Here is a 20,992-nt window from a genome sequence, read left to right on the forward strand (position 1 = left end):
GGGAGCCCCATTATAGATTCAGGAACCAAAGGAGAATGTTTCTCTCCTCTCTCTTAATTTTCCTGTGGAAACAGAGTTGCAAACCCCTGGAGTGGTGCCCGATGCCCAGGGTCCTGGAGTGGTGCCCGATGCCCAGGGTCCTGGAGTGGTGCCCGATGCCCAGGGTCCTGGAGTGGTGCCCGATGCCCAGGGTCATGGAGCGGTGCCCGATGCCCAGGGTCCTGGAGCGGCGCCTGATGCCCAGGGTCCTGGAGCGGCGCCCGGTGCCCAGGGTCCTGGAGAGGCGCCCGTTGCCCAGGGTCCTGGAGTGGCACCCGGTGCCCAGGGTCCTGGAGCGGCGCCCGGTACCCAGGGTCCTGGAGCGGCGCCCGGTACCCAGGGTCCTGGAGCGGCGCCCGGTACCCAGGGTCCTGGAGCGGCGCCCGGTACCCAGGGTCCTGGAGTGGCGCCCGATGCCCAGGGTCCTGGAGTGGCGCCCGATGCCCAGAGTCCTGGAGCGGTACCTGGTGCTCTAGGTTATAGAGGGACATCGAATATTTTAGCTCAGGTGTCAATACCAGAAGGGGTCTCTAAAGCTGTTACCCCAGGTAGGGACTTGAAAAGCATAACTCCAGAGAAGGTATCTAAAACCATAGTTCTAGAAGGGAACTCGAGAAGCAAAACCCCAGAAGGGATCTTTGAAGTAATATCCCCAAGTGGGGTCTCGAGAGACGCAGCCCCAAAGAAGGGTCTAGAGGTCGCTTCCCCAGTAAAGAACTTAAGAGGCATAGCGTTAGTGGAGGTTCTGAAGGTTATAGCTTCAGCAAAAGTCCCGGAAGTCATAGTCCCAGAAGTCATAGTCCCGGGAGAAGTTTCGATAATTATCGACTCAGAGAGGGAGGCCGACGGCTCGGTCCCAGAGAGGGAGGCCGTCGGCTCGCTCCCAGAGAGGGAGGCCGACGGCCCGGTCCCAGTAAAAGAATACGAGGTGCTGACCCCAGCGGGGTTCCCGAAGGCCACTGCCCCAGCGGGGTTCCCGAAGGCCACTGCCCCAGGTGGGGTTCAGAAGGCCACTGCCCCAGGTGGGGTTCAGAAAGTCTCAGCCTCAAGTAAGGTCAATAGTGACCAGGTCCTAGCAAAGCACTCTAGTCAGTCAGATGGGAAGGAAGCAGATCCTGACTCTGTTGATATCTCAACATCTATAATCTTTGATGGGGACTTAGTACAATTTCTAGCGCTTTACAAACACTTTTACACCATTTTGTTGTCTAGACCATTTCTGGGCATCACTTCAGAGAACCTTGTGCTCTGTCTGATATATTCCTTTAGAGGAGAGCCTTTTGAGTGGGCAACCAGCCTAATGAAAGCTGAAGATCCCATTCTTCAGGATCCCCCGGCATTCAGTGATGCAGTTATTAAGAGATATGGTTCCAAAGAAATTGGTTCAGGTTCCTCTAGGTCACCCGTCTTATATGCTGAGAGTCCACCGTATACTGTAAACTCGGCACAAGAGTCTCAGCCCATTGTTTTGACTGCAGGATGTGCTTTTTTGTCTTCTTCTAATAGTAGTACTTTGCCTGAAAGTTTAGCTCCCAAGGTTAAGAAACAAATCTCTGATTTGAACCCAGCCTTGCTGGGAGGTACCATCAGTTCAGACAATGTTTGGGGAATTACCTTGGTCAGAACTCAAGAGCTTTGTAAAAAGAAGAAGAAAAAGAAATAATTATTGACTCTTGCCTTGATATAAAAAAAATAAAGATTTTTTCCCCCCTTGTCTTGGGTCCAGTGACCATTGTCCAGGGGGGGGCACCGTTACAAGCTGTTGCCACAGCTTGTTTCTGTTAGACCAGTGTGTCAGGTTTTTTTTTGTATCCCTTGTTTTGGAAAGTCTGAATTTTGGGGTCCTTTGACCCCTCTTCAAGGGGGGGGGGGTAATGTTATGAGCCTCGGCTGTGGCTCATTCCTGTTTTGTATTTTGGTTATGTATTTTATGTTATACTTCTGTTTATGTTCCCCGTGGGTGTCATGGGGTGCTCGGAGCTCACCCTTAAGGAGAGGATACTGTTATGAACCACAGGTAGTGGTTCATTCCTATTTTATGTTTAGAGTTCTCTTGCAGGCCAGGATTTTCCTTTGCTCTGGTTTAGAAGATTATTGTTTGCTGTCAGTGGTGAGTCTATGTAATTGCAGCCTGTTTCCATGTGGTTGGCCTCACCTGTCTGCTAATTGCATCTTGTCAGTTTGGAGTCATGCAACAGGGCAGCTGCACGACATAATTAATTAGGCCTCTCTGTTATATGCTGGCTCAGTGCAATTCACAGACGCTGGTGATATTTCCAGGGTTCCAGAGTTCTTGAGTTCTGAGCTAGTCCCTGCCAGTTCCTGAGCTCCTGTCTAGCAGTGTCTGTCTAGCTGCTTCCAGTGTCGATTCCTGAGTATCAGTTCCTGTGTCAGTTCCTGTGTCTGATTCCGTGTCCTGCCGTGAAGCATTCCTGTCCAGAAGTCCTGTGGCTTTGTCTGTGCCTGGTCGAATATCTGGCTTGTTCACCGGTCTGTTGTTTGGGATTCTGCCTGTCCTCCAGTTCTGAGAGTCTGTGTCGGCTACATTGGGGGTTCCTGCCCGTTTTCCAGTATTTGTACCGGTTCCGTGAGTAGTGGCTTTACCGCGTCCATCGGCCTAGGCCGCAGTATTCTTTGGTTATATTTAGTTACTGGTGTTTTGCAGAGGGTTCTGCTTATGGTGTCACCGCCGGTACGCAAAAGTATTGTGTCGGCGTGTGGACAGCATTTCCTTTGTTGTTCTTTTCCTTTGGCGGCGTGCCGCACATATATTTAGTTTTAGGGTAGTTAGTAGCCCCTAGCTTTCTGTTGTTTTAGTCAGAGGTCCCCTTGTTATTATCCTGTCTCGGTTCACGCCTTGTCTCACGCTAAGACCTGGGGGCATCGGAGTTGGGCAGACATAATCTGCCCTTCAAACGCAGCTGCCGTGGGCCCAAGAAACCATAGTCACTCAGGCGTGAACTGACCACACGGGTAAAACAACGGAGGTAGGGTGCTAAAGGCTATTTCCACACCACACCTTGTTTCAGCATCACGTTCTGGTGCTCGGGACTCACTACGCAACATCTCCCTTGTTCTGAGCACCAGGAACCTAACAGGTACACGCACGGCCCCTGATGTAACAGATCCTCTCGTAGAGGAAGAGGCCAGGGATCTCCCATGAGCAATTCCTGAAGAACTGGATACCAGGCCCTCCTTGGCCAGTCTGGAACAATGAGGAGTGCATGAACCCTTGTTCTTCTTATGATCTTTATCACTTTTGGAATGAGCGGAATCAGAGGGAACACATATACCAACTGAAACACCCATGGTGTCACTAGGGCATCCACTGCTTTTGCTTGAGGGTCCCTCGACTTGGAACAATATCTCGGACGTTTCTTGTTGAGGCGAGATGCCATCATGTCTATTTGAGGAATTCCCCAAAGACTTGTCACTTCTGCAAAGACCTCTTGATGAAGACCCCACTCTCCTGAATGGAGAGCGTGTCTGCTGAGGAAGTCTGCTTCCCAGTTGTCTACACCCAGAATGAAGACCGCTGACAGAGCGCTTACATGCCTTTCCGCCCAGCGGAAAACTTTTGTGGCTTCTGCCATTGCCGCTCTGCTCTTCGTTCCGCACTGGCGGTTTATGTATGCCACTGCTGTTATGTTGTCCGACTGAATCAAGACCGGCAGATCGCGAAGAAGCTGTTCTGCTTGTAGAAGGCCGTTGTAAATGGCCCTTAACTCCAGAATGCTTATGTGTAGACAAGCTTCCTGGCTTGACCATTTTCCCTGGAAATTTTCCCCCTGTGTGACTGCACCCTAGCCTCGGAGACTCGCATCCGTGGTCACCAGGATCCAGTCCTGGATCCCGAATCTGCATCCCTCTAGGAGGTGAGAGCTGTGTAGCCACCACAGGAGTGAGATTCTGGTTTTGAAAGACAGAATTATCTGTCGGTACATGTGCAGATGGAATCCAGACCATTTGTCCAATAGGTCCCACTGAAACACTCTGGCATGGAATCTGCCAAACTGAATGGCCTTGTAGGCCGCCATCTTCCCTAGCAACCAAGTGCATTGATGAATCGACACTCTTGCTGGCTTCAGAATCTGTTTGACCAGGTTCTGAATTTCCAGAGGCTTTTCCACTGGAAGATAAATTCTCTGCAATTCCGTGTCCAGAATCATGGCGATCATACATTAAGAGAAAAGTTCAGAAGCAGAGCAAAGGGTCATGTTGGGAGGCCTCGAGTTTGCCTTCTTCGTGGCGTCTTGTTCCTGAGACAGGAAACTGAACTCACAGTGCCTGGAGGCGGGGTTATAGAAGAGGCCCCAATACATCCTGGGACAGCTAAAGCTTTGCCTGTTAGTGCCTGGATCCAGATCCATTTCTACACCCCATTCTTTCCCTGTGAAACCCAATGTACCTCGCAGAAAAAGAGTTAACAATGATTGTGAAACACTCTTGAAGTTTTAAGTGGATTTCCTCATGATGTACGATTGAGAACCTCGCCATTCTTTGATATAAGAAATTGGATTCCATTATCTATCAAAAAATTCCATGAGGAAAGTACTTCATTTAGTGATATGCGCCATTGTGAGAATCATTTTTTGTAGGTGATTTATTGTTATGGTAAAATTGTGAAGTACCATTGGTTTCTCATAGGCTGCAATTCACGGTTTAGCGCATCCAAGATCAACCCTTGTTTTCCAGAATCATAACCATGAACGAAAGCCTTGTCGTTGGAACCAACTGTGATTTTGGCAAGTTTTAGGAGCCAACCATGTTGTTGCAGAATTGTCAGGGAGAGCGTCAAGCTCTGCAGTAATTGTTCCTTGGACCTCGCTTTTATCAGGAGATCGTCCAAGTATGGGATAATTGTGACTCCTTGCTTGCGCAGGAGAACCATCATTTCTGCCATAACTTTGGTGAAAACCCTCGGAGCGGTGGACAGACCAAACGGCAACGTCTGAAATTGGTAATGACAATCCTGAACGGCAAACCTCAGGTAAGCCTGATGTGGAGGATATATGGGGACGTGTAAGTAGGCATCCTTTATGTCTACTGACACCATAAAATCCCCTTCATCCAGACTGGAGATCACTGCTCGGAGAGATTCCATCTTGAATTTGAATTTTCTCAGACAGAAATTGAGAGATTTGAGGTTCAGGATTGGTCTGACTGAGCCGTCTGGCTTCGATACCATGAACAGGCTCGAATAAAAGTCTTCTCCCTGTTGCGACGGGGGAACCCTGACAATGACTTGATTGTGACACAATTTTTGTATTGCGGTGCATACCACCTCCCTGTCTAGAAGAGAAGCTGGTAAGGCTGATTTGAAAAATTGGTGAGGGGGGACGTCTTGAAACTCCAGTTTGTACCCTTGGGACACTATTTCTAAAACCCATGGGTCCAGGGCTGAACAAGCCCAGAACTGACTGAGAGCCTGAGATGCGCCCCCACCGGTGCGGACTCCCGCAGAGGAGCCCAAGCGTCATGCGGTGGACTTGGCAGAAGCTGGGGAGGACTTCTGCTCCTGGGAACCGGCCACGGCTGGTGATCGTTTACCTTTTCCCTTTCCTCTAGTAGCAAGGAAGGAAGACCCTCGGCCCTTTCTGTATTTATTGGGCCGAAAGGACTGCATCTGATAGTGGTGTGCTTTCTTTTGTGGTGCAGGCACATAAGGTAAAAATGATAAATTACCCACGGTAGCCACAGATACCAAATCAGCGAGGCCGTCACCAAACAACACCATCTTTATACGGTAGAGTCTCCATAGCTTTCTTAGAGTCAACATCAGCATTCCATTGATGAATCCACAATGCTCTCCTAGCTGAGACTCCCATGGCATTGGCCCATGATACCAAGAGGCCAATATCTCTCGCAGCTTCCTTTAGGTAGACTGCAGCATCCCTGATATGACCTAGTGTCAAAAGAATGCTATCCCTATCCAGGGTATCTATTTCAGATGACAAGTTATTTGCCCATTTTTCGATAGCACTACTCACCCACGCAGATGCAATGGCTGGTCTGAGTAGCGTACCCATGGTGACATAAATGGACTTCAATGTATTTTCCTGCCTACAATCCGCAGGATCCTTTAGGGCTGCCGTGTCAGGGGATGGGAGAGCCACCTATTTGGACAGCCGTGACAGAGCTTTGTCCACAATGGGGGGTGACTCCCATTTTTCTCTATCCCCAGAGGGAAATGGATAAGCCACTACAATCCTTTTGGGAATCTGAAACTTTTTGTCCGGACTTTCCCAAACCTTTTCACAAAGCGTGTTCAGTTCATGAGAGGGAGGAAATGTTACCTCGGGTTTCTTCCCTTTATACATACAGACCCTAGTATCAGGAACAGTAGGGTCCTCAGTGATATGTAATACATCTTTTATAGCCACAATCATGTACTGAATGCTCTTTGCCAGTTTTGGATCTAATCTGGCATCACTATAGTCGACACTTGAATCAGTGTCCGTGTCGGTATCCGTGTCTACCAGCTGGGCAAAGGAACGTTTTTGTGACCCTGAGGGGGTCTGGACTTGAAACAACACATCCTCTACGGATTTCTTCCAAGCCTGGTTCTGAGACTCGGATTTATCCAATCTTTTATTTATCAAGCCACATTTGCATTCAAAGCACGCAAAACATTCACCCAATCAGTTGTCGGCGGTGCCGACAGGGTCACTCCCACAGCCGTTTTTGTCCTAACATAGTCTCCTCCTGGGAAGAGCACTCCGCCTCAGACATGCCGACACATGTGCACCCACCACACGCAGATACACTGGGCATATAGGGGACAGACCCACAGTAAAGCCTGTCAGAGAGACACAGAAGGAGATATTGCCAGCTCACACCCCAGCACCTAATCCTGGTCTGAAAACACTGCAGACAATGTCCCAGACCTGCAGCGCTTTTATAAATGACTTACAATGCACCAAAAGCACTGTGCCCCACACCCCCTGTTTTGCACCCTGTTACATTTACAGCAGTGTGAGGAAGGACCATCGTCCCAGCAGCCTTGTGGAGAGAAAATGGCACCGTGCTGTGAGGGCTAAGCCCCGCCCCCGTAATGCCACGCTTCAGACCCGCTCTTTTTTAAAACTTTTTTATACTGGCGGTGGTCCGGACAGTGCCCTGGCACTTAGCCCGCTCTTGCCAGGCAGTTATTAGAGGATAACATGCTGCCCAGGGCACCCCCCGCGCCCTGTAGTGCCGATGAGTGTGGGAGCATGACGGGCAGCGTACCTCAAAGCCTTCACTGAAGTCTTCTGAACTTCTTCTACTCACCTGTCTTCTGACTTCTGGCTCTGGGAACGAGCATCTAGGCGTACCTAGCGATCAGACCGTCAGGAGCTAATGGTGTCCTGTAGCCAAAGAAGCAGAGCCATTAAACTCACAGAAGTAGGTCTGACTTCTCTCCCCTAGGTGCCACGATGCAGGGAGACTGTTGCCAGCAGTTCTCCCTGAACATAAAAATCCTAACAAAGTCTTTTCAGAGAAACTTAGTAGAGCTCCTCCATGTGCATCCAGTCATCCTGGGCACATATTCTAAACTGGAGTCTGGAGGAGGGGCATAGAGGGAGGAGCCAGTTCACACCCCTTTGAAAGTCTTAAAGTGCCCATGTCTCCTGTGAATCCCATCTATACCCCATGGTTCTTGATGTGACCCCAGCATCCTCTAGGACGTATGAGAAATTTAAAGACGTGGCTGAAGAACTCTGAAGATGAATGGAACCTGAGTATTAGAAGACGTGGCTGAAGAACTCGGATAGTCAAAGAAGTGGCTGAAGAACTCTGAAGGGAGACTGGCCGACCCCACAGGGTACAAGGGAACCCAAAGTAGCAACCGGAGCACGGTTAACTGTGCATGGTGTACTGGAGGGCTGGCAGGTAATACGCAGCAGTGAAAAGCAGGTATTCACAGGGAGTGGAGTGGGAAGCGAGACTACCTGGAGACACAGAATCTGTATGTGGGAGCATGAACATTTCGAGGAAAGAATTTATAAACACGGCGAGTGTCATGCCAGCTCACACCACGAACATACCGCAGAACGTGGCATTCAATAGAAAACCAGCCTACGGCATGAAAAAGACACAGCCACATGCTGAGAGAATATGTAACACAACCTGTGTGCCAACACAACCAATAATAAGACACCGCATGCCATGGCATGAACATCGGCAGCAACAGTCTCACAGAAAAGAAACACCACTAGAGTGTAACCAAAAGCAATAACTGCAGACACAGTACACACTGGGACGGGCGCCCAGCATCCTCTACGGACTAAGAGAAAAGGATTTACCAGTAGGTACTAAAATCCTATTTTCTCATACGTCCTAGAGGATGCTGGGGACTCCAAAAGGACCATGGGGTCAATACCAAAGCTCCAGAACGGGCGGGACAGTGCGGACGACTCTGCAGCACCGATTGAGCAAACAAAAGGTCCCCCTCGACCAGGGTATCAAACTTGTAGAGTATAGCAAAAGCGTTTGAACCCGACCAAGTAACCACTCGGCAAAATTGAACTGCCGAGACTCCTCGGTTATCCGGCCAAGAAGAGCCCATCTTCCCCGTATAATGGGCCTCCACCGACTTCAGTGATGGCAATCCAGCCGTAGAACGAACATGCCAAATAGCATCACAGATCCAGCGTGTAACCGACTGCAGAACACAGTCACCCAAACCATACTAGGAACATATCAGACAAACAGAGCCCCTGTTTCTCCAATCTGAGCTAAATTGGCGACCTAAATATTCAAATCCCTGACTACATCGAGAGAATTTGAATCAGCTAATGCCCAAGTAACCACCGGCATCAAATTAGGACAATTTCTGCAAAACCCAGAAACCACTCTTGGCAGAACTACTAACCGAGTTCCCAATTCCTCTCTATCCTCATGAAAGATCAAACAAGGCTCTTGTAAGACAAAACCACCACTTCCGACACCCGCCTTGTTGATGTCAAAGCCAAGAGAGAAATTTTTGTAAAGAAATTATCAGGCCACACTCCCAACTTTAGGCTTGCGTCCACACCGGTTTGTAAAGTATGGATAAGAATGACCTAACTGAAAGTCTTCCATAGGAGCCCCCCTGGATACACAACAAAACACATAGTTACGACAACTACGGTGGTAAAGTAAGGCCGTTACTTGTTTCTTAGCCTGAAGAATTGAGGGAATGACCTCACTGGGAACACCCTTTCGGCTTAGGATATGGCATTCAACCACCACAACGTCAGACGCAGCCACGGTAAGTCTTGAAACACGCCCTGATCTTGTTGTAACAGATCCTCACGTAGAGGAAGAGGGCAGGAATCTTCTATGAGTAAATCATGAAAAACTGGGTAGCAAACCCTTCTTGGCTAGACCGGATCCAAGAGGATCGCCTGAACCTTTGTTTATCCCACATATATGAAAGCGGAGAGGCCACATAGACCGGCTAAAAACACCCACGCTGTCACGAGGTTGTCCACTGCTATAGCTTGAGCATCCCATGACCTGGAACAATATCCCTGAGGCCTCTCATTAAGGCGAGACGCCAACATATCCAATTGCGACAATCCTCAAAGACTTGTCACATCTGTGAAAACTTCTCAATGATGACCCAATTTCTCCCGGATGGAGATCGCGGCAGCAGAGGAAATCTGTTTCTCTGTCATTCACCTCCGGAACGAAGACTGCTAATATAGCGTTTACCAGACTCTCCACCCAACAGCAAATCTGTGCATCTTCTGCCATTGCCGCTTTGCTCCTTGTTCCGCCATAGCGGTTTACTTACGCCACTGCTGACAAGTCGTCTAGCAGAACTAACATGGGCAGAACATGAAGAATACGTTTGTCGAAACTAACTCTTAATTCAAGAAAGTTTATAGCAGACAAGCTTTCCAACTCGACCTTATTCCCTGGAAACACGTTCCTCGCAAGTACTGCTTCTCCGTCTCGGAGATCTGTATGCACGGACACCAGGATCTACACCCGGATCCCGAACCTTCATCCCTCTAGAAGGAGCGACCCGAGCAGACACCACAGGAGTGATGTCCTGGCCGTTAGGATTATACTCAGGTGCATGTGCAGGTGAGACCCGGACCACATTTCCAACTGGTCTCTTGAAAACTACTCTGGCATTAGAGCCGCTCACCAAAAAAGGCCTCTCAGTCCGCACCCAACCGGTTAAGTAACGGAACACCTTGATAAAGTGTCACAGTAAAGCCGATCCAACTCTGGATCTTCAGACCTCTTTTCACATAGATAAACACCGAACTTTAACCGGTCATTATCTACTCTGAAACCCACCTCCGACATCTGTGTCATTGGAAACAACAGCCAATCCCTGTGTCGAAGAACAGTCAGAGAGAAACAACGATTTGCACCTTTATACAGGGACAACCGGACAATGTCCTGATCGTGACACACCTCTGTATGGTGTTGCGTACTATCTTTCCTTCCAGAGTGGAACGGCAAGAACTATTAGAAAAAACAGTAAGGGGAAACAACCATAACTCAGAATGTTCCCCTTTGGATTCTATAAATAACCCACAGGTCCTAGTCTATTCTTGAACCAACTGAAAAATAGTAGATGAGTGCCCACCGGAGTGGGGACCAGCCTGATAGACTCAGCGACAAGTGGTGGATGTGGAGGAAACAGAAAACGACATCCACTACTGTGAACCTGTTATGAGCCACGGCTGTGGCTCATTCCTGCTTTGCATTTTGGTTATGTATTTTATGTTATACTTCTGTTTCTGTTCCCCGTGGGTGTCATGGGGTGTCCGGAGGCCACCCTTAAGGAGAGGGTACTGTTATGAACTACAGGTAGTGGTTCATTTCTGTTTTCTGTTTATATATTTTATGTGTTAAGTTCTCTTGCAGGCCAGGATTTCCCTTTGCTCTGGTTTAGAAAACTCTTGTTTGCTGCCGGTGGTAAGTCTGTGTAATTGCAGCTTGTTCCCATGTGTTCAGCCTCACCTGTCTGTTAATTGCATCTTGTCAGTTGGAGTCATGCAACAGGGCAGCTGCACGACATAATTAATTAGGGCTCCCTGTTATATTCTGGTTCAGTGCAATACACAGACGCCGGTGATATTTCATGTCCAGTCCCTGTCCAGTTTGTGAGCTCCTGTCTAGCAGTTGTTGTCTAGCTGGTTCCAGCCTTGATCCCGTGTCTGATCCCGTGTCTAACCCAGCTTCTTGCTTGGAAGTGTTCCTGTCCTGAAGTCCAGTGGCTTTGCCTATTCCTGATCCTGATTCGGTATCCTGTTCCTTGGTGTCCACTGCTCAGTCATTGGAACTCTGCCTGTCCCCTGGTCCTGAGAACCTGTGTCGGCAACATTGGGGGTTCCTGTCCGTTTGCCAGTATTTGTACCGGTTCCGTGAGTAGCGGCTTTGCCACGTCCGTCGGCCGAGGCCGCTGTATTCTTTAATTCTAGTTACTGGTGTTTTGCATAGGGTTCTGCATATGCTGTCACCGCTGGTACACAACAGTATTGTGTCGGCTTGTGGACAGCATTTCCTTTGTTGTTGTGAATCCTGCCGGCTGTGCCGCACATACTTTATTTAAGTTCTGTAGCGCCCCTAACTCTGTATGTCTGTCTTTAGTTAGAGGTTCCCCTTGTCATCACCCTGTCTCGGTTCACGCCTTGTCTCACATTAAGACCTGGGGGCATCGGAGTTGGGCAGACCTAATCCGCCCTTCAAACGCGGCTGCCGTGGGCCCAAGAAACCATAGTCACGCAGGCGTGGGCTGACAACGAGGGTGAGACAACGGAGTCAGGTTTTTGTAGGGGTTGCTGCTGAGCTCCGTATCCATTGCAGCTTTGCATTCCTGTACTTGGGGCTCATCCGTCCAGTTCCAGGAGTTCCAAGTACAGTGAACGTAACACTAACAAGGCTACAGAACTCTTACCTTTTCACATTCCACTGACTACACAGAAAAGGAAAAAGGACGGTATCGAACCGGTTAAAATGACTGCATCCCACAAAAGAAAGCGTCACCAATCGTTGTGAAGAAGGCTAACTCACGAAGTTAGACTTACCAGTGGAATCCGCCGAGAGTGACTGAACAGAGGGCTCACCAAACCGCTGTGTACCTCCCTACAGCATCTCCCGGAGACATCCTCCGCATTTCTCCGGTCACACCTTTAGCTGTCACGTGGCAGCCTGCTGTAATGTTATAAGGTAGAATAACCATAGGCAAGCCTACCCACTCTGGGTAGGGTAATTCTATCGGATGCCTACCCAAATACAACACTCCCTCAAGTGCATACAGTGCAAATAAGGTCAAAGTATAGAAATAAAATTTCACTTAGCTGCCTGTGTATGATCCTTTGCAACCGGGCTCTGCGTCGACCAGGAGTTGACTGTCATAATTTTCTCTCTGCATTGTGAAGAGAATAATATTCGGACTCCTTGAGAGTATCGAAACCAACTCGTCACGGCCAATCTAGAGCTTAATCAACAGAGCAATCAGCACGTGATAAGAATACCATTATTTCAGCATTCATGGATATACATCATGTAATACACAATAAAACACCCATATCCTAACCATGCATATATAAACCTATATCTACATATATACACATATAGATATAACCTATACGTGAGTAGATTGTCAAGACCTGTCAGGTCCCTAGTGCCAGTAATGTGTTGTGAATGTGTATGACCATGTACTGACATGCCCCGGATGTGGATCTACCAGGAACGTTATGGTCGGCAGAAACTTAGTAAATGTCGACAGTAAGGAATAGTCAGCGGGCAAAAAATAATCCCGGAACCCCCAGGGGTCTGAGGGAAACATACAAATACAATTTGATAACACTCCCCCCCACATATACCAATAAATATATATATATATATATATATATATATATATATAGGTACAAGGCAATAACAGCCTGATAAAAATTTTACCCAGGAAATACCGTTGATGCCGACAGGGCGTCCACAAACACCTGTATCTCCCCTATCGTGTTCACTGTGTTAAGCACACAAACACCAATTTGCTAATATTTAATTTTCCGAATCAAGTACGGCCATGCGCCGGCAAAGCCGACAGGTATCCCCACAGCAGCTTGAGACAAAGCCCTCACACCTGCTGACATATGTCGACTAACCAATAGTGGGTAAAAACAGGGAAACAGTGAATTTATGTAATATAAGTGATTATGCGTCCATTATCAAACCTAATGCTATATGACACCCACATAGCATTAAAAACACTGTGCCCCCCCCCCACCCCTCCTCCAACTTACTATCATGCAAGTCCTGGCGGGGATCTGAGGAAAATGGCGCTGACTCCTCTGTGATGGCTAAGCTGCGCCCCTTTCCGGCACGCTTAAGCCCACTCAAATTAAATAAAATAAGAATTTACTCACCGGTAATTCTATTTCTCGTAGTCCGTAGTGGACGCTGGGTACTCCGTAAGGACCATGGGGTATAGAAGGGCTCCGCAGGAGACTGGGCACTCTTAAAAGAAAGATTAGGTACTATATCTGGTGTGCACTGGCTCCTCCCTCTATGCCCCTCCTCCAGACCTCAGTTAGGGAAACTGTGCCCGGAAGAGCGGACATTACTAGGAAAGGATTTGGAATCCAGCGTAAGACTCATACCAGCCACACCAATAACACCGTACAACTTGTGATAACCATACCCAGTTAACAGTATGAACAACAACTGAGCCTCACTCAACAGATGGCTCATAACAATAACCCTTTAGTTAAGCAATAACTATATACATGTATTGCAGAGAGTCCGCACTTGGGACGGGCTCCCAGCATCCACTATGGACTATGAGAAATAGAATTACCGGTGAGTAAATTCTTATTTTCTCTGACGTCCTAGTGGATGCTGTGTACTCCGTAAGGACCATGGAGATTATACCAAAGCTCCCAAACGGGCGGGAGAGTGCAGATGACTCTGCAGCACCGAATGAGCAAACTCAAGGTCCTTCTCAGCCAGGGTATCAAACTTGTAGAATTTTTCAAAAGTGTTTGAACCCGACCAAGTGACAGCTCGGCAAAGTTGTAAAGCCGAGACCCCTCAGGCAGCCGCCCAAGAAGAGCCCCCTTCCTCGTGGAATGGTCTTTTACTGATTTAGGATGCGGCAGTCTAGCCGCAGAATGTGCAAACTGAATCGTGCTACAGATCCAGCGAGCAATAGTCTGCTTTGAAGCATGAGCACCCAACTTGTTGGGTGCATGCAGGATAAATAGCGAGTCAGTTTTTCTGACTTCAGCCGTCCTGGAAACATAGATTTTCAGGGCCTGGACTACGTCCAGCAACTTGGACTCCTCCAAGTCCCGAGTAGCCGCAGGCACCACAATAGGTTGGTTCACATGAAACGCTGATACCACCTTAGGAAGAATTTGGGGACGAGTCCTCAATTCTGCCCTGTCCATATGGAAAATTATATATGGGCTTTTACACGACAAAGCCTCCAATTCTGACACCCGCCTGGCCGAAGCCAAGGCCAACAGCATGACCACCTTCCACGTGAGATATTTTAACTCCACGGTCTTAAGTGGCTCAAACCAATGTGATTTTAGGAAATCCAACACCACGTTGAGATCCCAAGGTGCCACCGGAGGCACAAAAGGGGGGCTGAATATGCAGCACTCCCTTAACAAACGTCTGAACTTCAGGCAGTGAAGCCAGTTCTTTTTGAAAGAAAATAGACAGAGACGAAATCTGGACTTTTATGGATCCCAATTTTAGGCCCATAGTCACTCCTGACTGTAGGAAGTGCAGAAATCGACCCCGCTGGAATTCCTCTGTTGTGGCCTTCCTGGCCTCACACCAAGCAACATATTTTCGCCATATGCGGTGATAATGTTTTGCTGTCACATCCTTCCTAGTTTTATCAGCGTAGGAATGACTTCATCCGGAATGCCTTTTTCCTTTAGGATCCGGCGTCGCGGTAAGTCTTGGAACAGAGAGGGCCCCTGCTGCAGCAGGTCCTGTCTGAGCGGCAGAGGCCATGGGTCCTCTGAGATCATTTCTTGTAGTTCTGGGTACCAAGTTCTTCTTGGCCAATCCGGAGCAAAGAATATTGTTCTCCCTCCTGCTTTTATTACAATTCTCAGCCCTTGGGTATGAGAGGAAGAGGAGGAAATACCTAGACCGACTGGAACACCCACGGTGTTACTAGTGCGGCCACAGCTATCGCCTGAGGGTCCCTTGACCTGGCATAATACCTTTTTTAGCTTCTTATTGAGGTGAGACGCCATCCAGTCCGCCTGAGGCAGTTCCCATCAATTTGCAAACTGCGTGAAGACTTCCTGATGAAGTCCCCACTCTCCCGGGTGGAGGTCGCTCCCGGAATGAACACTGCTGACAGTGCGCTTTCTTGATTCTCCGCCCAGCAAAGAATTCTGGTGGCTTCTACCCTCGCCACCCTACTCCTTGTGCCACCTTGGCGGTTTACATGAGCCCCTCCGGTCTGACTGGATCAGAACCGGTTGGTCGCGAAGTAGGATCTCAGCTTGACTTAGAGCGTTGTATATGGCCCAATAGTTCCAGGATATTGATGTGAAGACAAGTCTGTTGACTTGACCACAAACCTTGGAAATTTCTTCCCTGTGTAACTGCCCCCCATCCTCGGAGGCTTGCATCCGTGGTCACCAGGACCCAGTCCTAAATGCCGAATCTGCGGCCCTCGAGAAGGTGAGCACTCCGCAGCCACCACAGGAGATACACCCTGGCCCTGGGGGATAGGGTGATTAACCGATGCATCTGAAGATGTGATCTGGACCACTTGTCTAGTAAGTCCCATTGGAAGATCCTCGCATGGAACCTGCCGAAGGGGATGGCCTCGTATGATGCCACCATCCTTCCCAGGACTCGAGTGCAGTAATGCACTGACACCTGTTTTGGTTTTCAATAGATTCCTGACCAGTGTCACGAGCTCCTGAGCTCTCTCTATCGGGAGATAAACCCTTTTCTGGTCTGTGTCTAGGATCATGCCTAGGCGAGGCAGATGAGCTGTAGGAACCAACTGCGACTTCGGAATATATAGAATGCAGTCGTGTTGCCGTTTCACTTCCAGAGAAAGTGATACGCTGTCCAGCAACTGCTCTCTTGATCTCGCTTTTATGAGGAGATCATCCAAGTATGTGATAATAGTGACACCTTGCTTCCGCAGGAGCACCATCATATCCGCCAATACCTTGGTGAAATTGGTAATGACAATCCCGTACCGCAATTCTGAGGTACGCCTGATGAGGTGGATAAATGAGGACCTGAAGGTATGCATCCCTTATGTCCCAATTCACGATAAAGTCTCCCCTTTTCAGGCTTGCAATGACCGCTCTTAGCGATTCCATCTTGAACTTGAACCTTTTCAGGTATATGTTCAGGGATTTTAATTCAATATGGTTCTAACCAAACCGTCTGGTTTCGGGATTACAACATGGTCGAATAATAACACCCTCTTGTTTAAGGAGGGGACCCTTGACCACCACCTGTTGAAGATACAATTTGTGAATTGCAGTTAACACTTGCTCCCTCTCTTGGAGGGAAGCCCGCCGTGCCATCGGTGAGGAGGCATCTTCTCACAGTCCAGCCTGTATTCCTGCAACACAATTTCTAATTCCCAGGGATCTAACAGGGAGTGAACCCACTTGTGGCTGAACTTACGAAGGCATGTCCCCACCGAGCCTAGCTCCGCCTGTGGAGCCCCAGCGACATGCAGTGGATTTTTGTAGAGGCCGGGGAGGACTTCTGTTCCTGGGGACTAACTGTGTTGTACAGCTTCTTTTCCTCTGCCCCCGGCTCTGACAAGAAAGGATGCACCTCAGACTTTCTTGTTTCTTTATTCGAAAGCTGCATTTAATAATGTTGTGCTTTCCTAGGCTGTGCAGGAATATAGGGCAAACTAGCAGAATTACCCACTATAGCTGTGGAGACCAGGCCCGAGAACCTTTCTCCACACAATCCTCAGCCTTCCATATGCCTCTTATGTCGGCATCATCTGTCCAATGTATATTCTACAGGACACTTCAAGCCGAAATCGACATAGCTTTGACTCTAGGACCCAGTATACTCATGTCTCTTTGGGCATGCTTTATAATTATATATCTATCACTTAAGACATCATCTTAATATATTTATATGCATACTAGGGTCTCAATTTCTGCTGATAAGGTACCTGTCCACGCTGCCACAGCGCTATAAACCCATGCTGACACAATTGCCGGTCTGGGTAGTATAATAGAATGTGCACACTATCTGCAGGATCCCTGAGAATAGCTAGTGCAAACAGAACACCCAAGGGGAAGATTCTTAACACATCCTGGCCCTAGTGGGGAAAGGATACACTCTGAGAAAACTTTGTGGGAAGCTGCCGTCTCTTGTCTGGAGATTCGCGCTCTTTTTCATCCTGAGAGGAGGGAAATTTACCTCAGCATTCTTCCCCTTAACATGTGTACTCTCGTGTCAGGGACAGATGAGTCATCAGTGATATGCAAATCATCTTTTATTCCAATAATCATATATTGAATATCTTTTAGCCCTCTTGGCTGTAACTTTGCATTATCGTAGTCGACAGTGGAGTTAAACTCCGTGTCGATACCAGTGTTTGTTATTTTGGATAGTGAGCATAGAGAGACTCTGAAGGTCTCTGTGACATAGGGACAGACCAGGGTAGATTTCCTTTCTGTTCCCTAACCTTTTGTGCAATAAATTTACCTCTGCACTTACACATATCCAAACAGGCGTCGGCGTTGTCGACGGAGACACCCTCCCACACACATATCCGCTCTATCACCTCCTTAGAGGAGCCTTTTACCTCAGACATGTCGACACACGCGTACCGACACAGCACACACCCAGGGGATGCTCTATTTGAAGACAGTTCCCCCACAAGGCCCTTTGGAGAGACAGAGAGAGAGTATGCCAGCACACACCCCAGCGCTATATAACCCAGGGATTACACTCTAACTCAGTGTTTACCCAGTAGCTGCTGTATATACAAATTTTTGCGCCTAAATTTATGTGCCCCCCCTCTCTTTCCACCCTTTGTGTACCAGGATACTGCAGGGGAGAGCCTGGGGAGCTACCTTCCAGCGGAGCTGTGAAGAAAAAATGGCGCCGGTGTGCTGAGGAAGAAGGCCCGGCCCCTTCAGCGGCGGGCTTATGTCCTTTTATGTACTTTAATGGCGGGGGTTTTTACACATATACAGTGCTAAACTGTATTATGTGTGTTTTTATTGCCAAAAGGTAATCTAATTGCTGCCCAGGGCGCCCCCCCCCTGCGCCCTGCACCCACCAGTGACCGGAGCGTGTGGTGTGCTGTGGGAGCAATGGCGCACAGCTGCAGTGCTGTGCGCTACCTTATTGAAGACCGGAGTCTTCAGCCGCCGATTTTCTCCTGGTTCTTCCGTCTTCTGGCTCTGCAAGGGGGACGGCGGCGCAGCTCCGGGACTGGACGACCGAGGACTGGGCCTGTGTTCGATCCCTCTGGCGCTAATGGTGTCCAGTAGCCTTAGAAGCCCAAGCTAGCTGCAAGCAGGTAAGTTCGCTTCTCTCCCCTCAGTCCCACGGAGCAGTGAGTCTGTTGCCAGCAGATCTCACTGAAAATAAAAAACCTAACAAATACTTTCTTTTCTAGGAAGCTCAGGAGAGCCCCTAGTGTGCATCCAGCTCTGGCCGGGCACAGATACTAACTGAGGTCTGGAGGAGGGGCATAGAGGGAGGAGCCAGTGCACACCAGATATAGTACCTAATCTTTCTTTTAAGAGTGCCCAGTCTCCTGCGGAGCCCGTCTATACCCCATGGTCCTTACGGAGTACCCAGCATCCACTAGGACGTCAGAGAAATATATATACCTAAATTGAGTTGGGGGAACTAATATACAGGGAATAACCCCCTGTATATACACCTATATGTATAAATGCAGCCCAGGGCGCCCCCTCTGTGCCCTGCACCCACAGAAGCCATTGGTCCGGGTATGTTCCCCCGCCAGGGATCATTCAATAAATGCTGCCCAGGGCGCTCCCCCCAACGCCCTGCAGGCCGATGGTGTGTGTGTGTGTGTGGGAGCAGGGAGTGCAGCACTACCGCTGCTGCTCCCTCCCTTTTGTGGCACACTGGCGGGGTGAACATACCCGGTGTTCGGGCACCGAAGTATGTCCCCCCAGTGATCTACCTATTATACATATATATATGCTGCCCAGGGAGCTCCCCCCCCCAGCGCCCTGCACCCTGCCAGAGACGTTGATGTGTGGGAGCATGGAGCGCAGCGCTACCACTGTTACCTCCATTACTGAAGTCTTCTGCCGTCACTGAAGTCTTCTTTTCTTCCAATACTCACCCGGCTTCTTTCTTCTGGCTTCTGTGAGGGGGTGACGGCGTGGCTCCGGGAACGAGCAGCTAGGCGCACCAAGTGATCGAACCCTCTGGAGCTAATGGTGTCCAGTAGCCGAGAAGCAGAGCCTTTAAACTAAGAAGAAGTAGGTCTGACTTCTCTCCCCTCACTCCCACGCTGCAGGGAGCCTGTAGCCAGCAGGTCTACCTGAAAATAACAATCCTAACAAAGTATTTCAGAGAAACTCAGGAGAGCTCCCCTAGTGTGTGTCCAGTCACTCCTGGGCACAAAGTCTAACTGAGGTCTGGAGGAGGGGCATAGGGTGAGGAGCCAGTTCACACCCAGTTTAAGTCTTTATAGTGTGCCCAAGCTCCTGCGGATCCGTCTATACTCCATGGTCCTTTTGGAGTCCCCAGCATCCTCTAGGACGTATGAGAAAATGTGTAATGGGCATTACGGATGTGCAATAATGTGTAATAAGCATTACGGATGTGTAATAATGTGTAATGGGCATTACGGTAATAATGTGTAATGGGCATTCGTGTGTGTAATAATGTGTAATGGACATTACGGATGTGTAATAATGTGTGATGGGCATTACAGATGTGCAATAATGTGTAATGGGCATTACGGAGGTGCAATAATGTGTAATGGACATTACGGAGGTGCAATAATGTGTAATGGGCATTACCGGTGTAATAATGTGTAATGGGCATTACGGTGTGTAATAATGTGTAATGGGCATTACGGTGTGTAATAATGTGTAACGGCACTGTAAATGGGTTTCAATTTTCAGCTGGTTGCTCATAATTCAAGTTGCTGTTTGTGTTATACCAGAAGTTTCAAAAATGTGTGCCGTGGCTCTCTGGGGTGCCTCGGGACACTTGCAGGGGTGCCCTGGGTTGGTGGTCCAGGACCAATTAAAATTATTCATGGTTAATATAAAAGGCAAAACCAGTGCAGGTGGCTGTCAGTCATAAAATATGTGGACAAACAGAAGCAAATCTTGTCCCTCACCACACAACTGACCCTAAGGATGACATATAAATGCGTTCTACTTAATGTAATATTTATTTCTAAATTTCTCAATAAGACATTTTTGGCCTAGGGGCGCCGTGAAAAAAATTCTGATATTCTAGGGCGCCGTGATTCAAAAAAGTTTAGAAACCACTGTGCTATACTATACAGATTGTATGACATAGGTATGTACATTACACTTGTACTTTGTAGTTAAATTGTGTTCAATGTTTTTTCCACAGATATGTCAGCAGAGGAAAATCACAAATTCTGGTCTGGATTCATTGAATTGTATCACGAGAATGAGCGCCTGTGGCACGTAAAAAGTGCGGACTATGCCAACAGGACACAGAGTTATCAGGTATAAGAACAGATTATCAGATACAGTAGAGCCAGGAACAGCGCTGCAGACCTAAATTGGGTAAAGAAGAGGATCGCAAATTTCCGAACAGTGTTTTTGTAGGAGCACAAGAAGTACATGGAATCGCAACGTTCAGGAGCCGGGACGTATGAGGTTTACAAGCCAACACTGTGGTATTATGACCTCATGAAATTCACTTTGGAGCAAGAGCCAAGGATTAGGTCATGGTGTAATCTGGTTTCGTATTCTCCCACTCTTGTGGATGAGGAGGCATCGGAGAGTCTGGATCT

The sequence above is a fragment of the Pseudophryne corroboree genome, chromosome 3, assembly GCF_028390025.1.
Source record: "Pseudophryne corroboree isolate aPseCor3 chromosome 3, aPseCor3.hap2, whole genome shotgun sequence".
Taxonomy (NCBI): Eukaryota; Metazoa; Chordata; class Amphibia; order Anura; family Myobatrachidae; genus Pseudophryne; species Pseudophryne corroboree.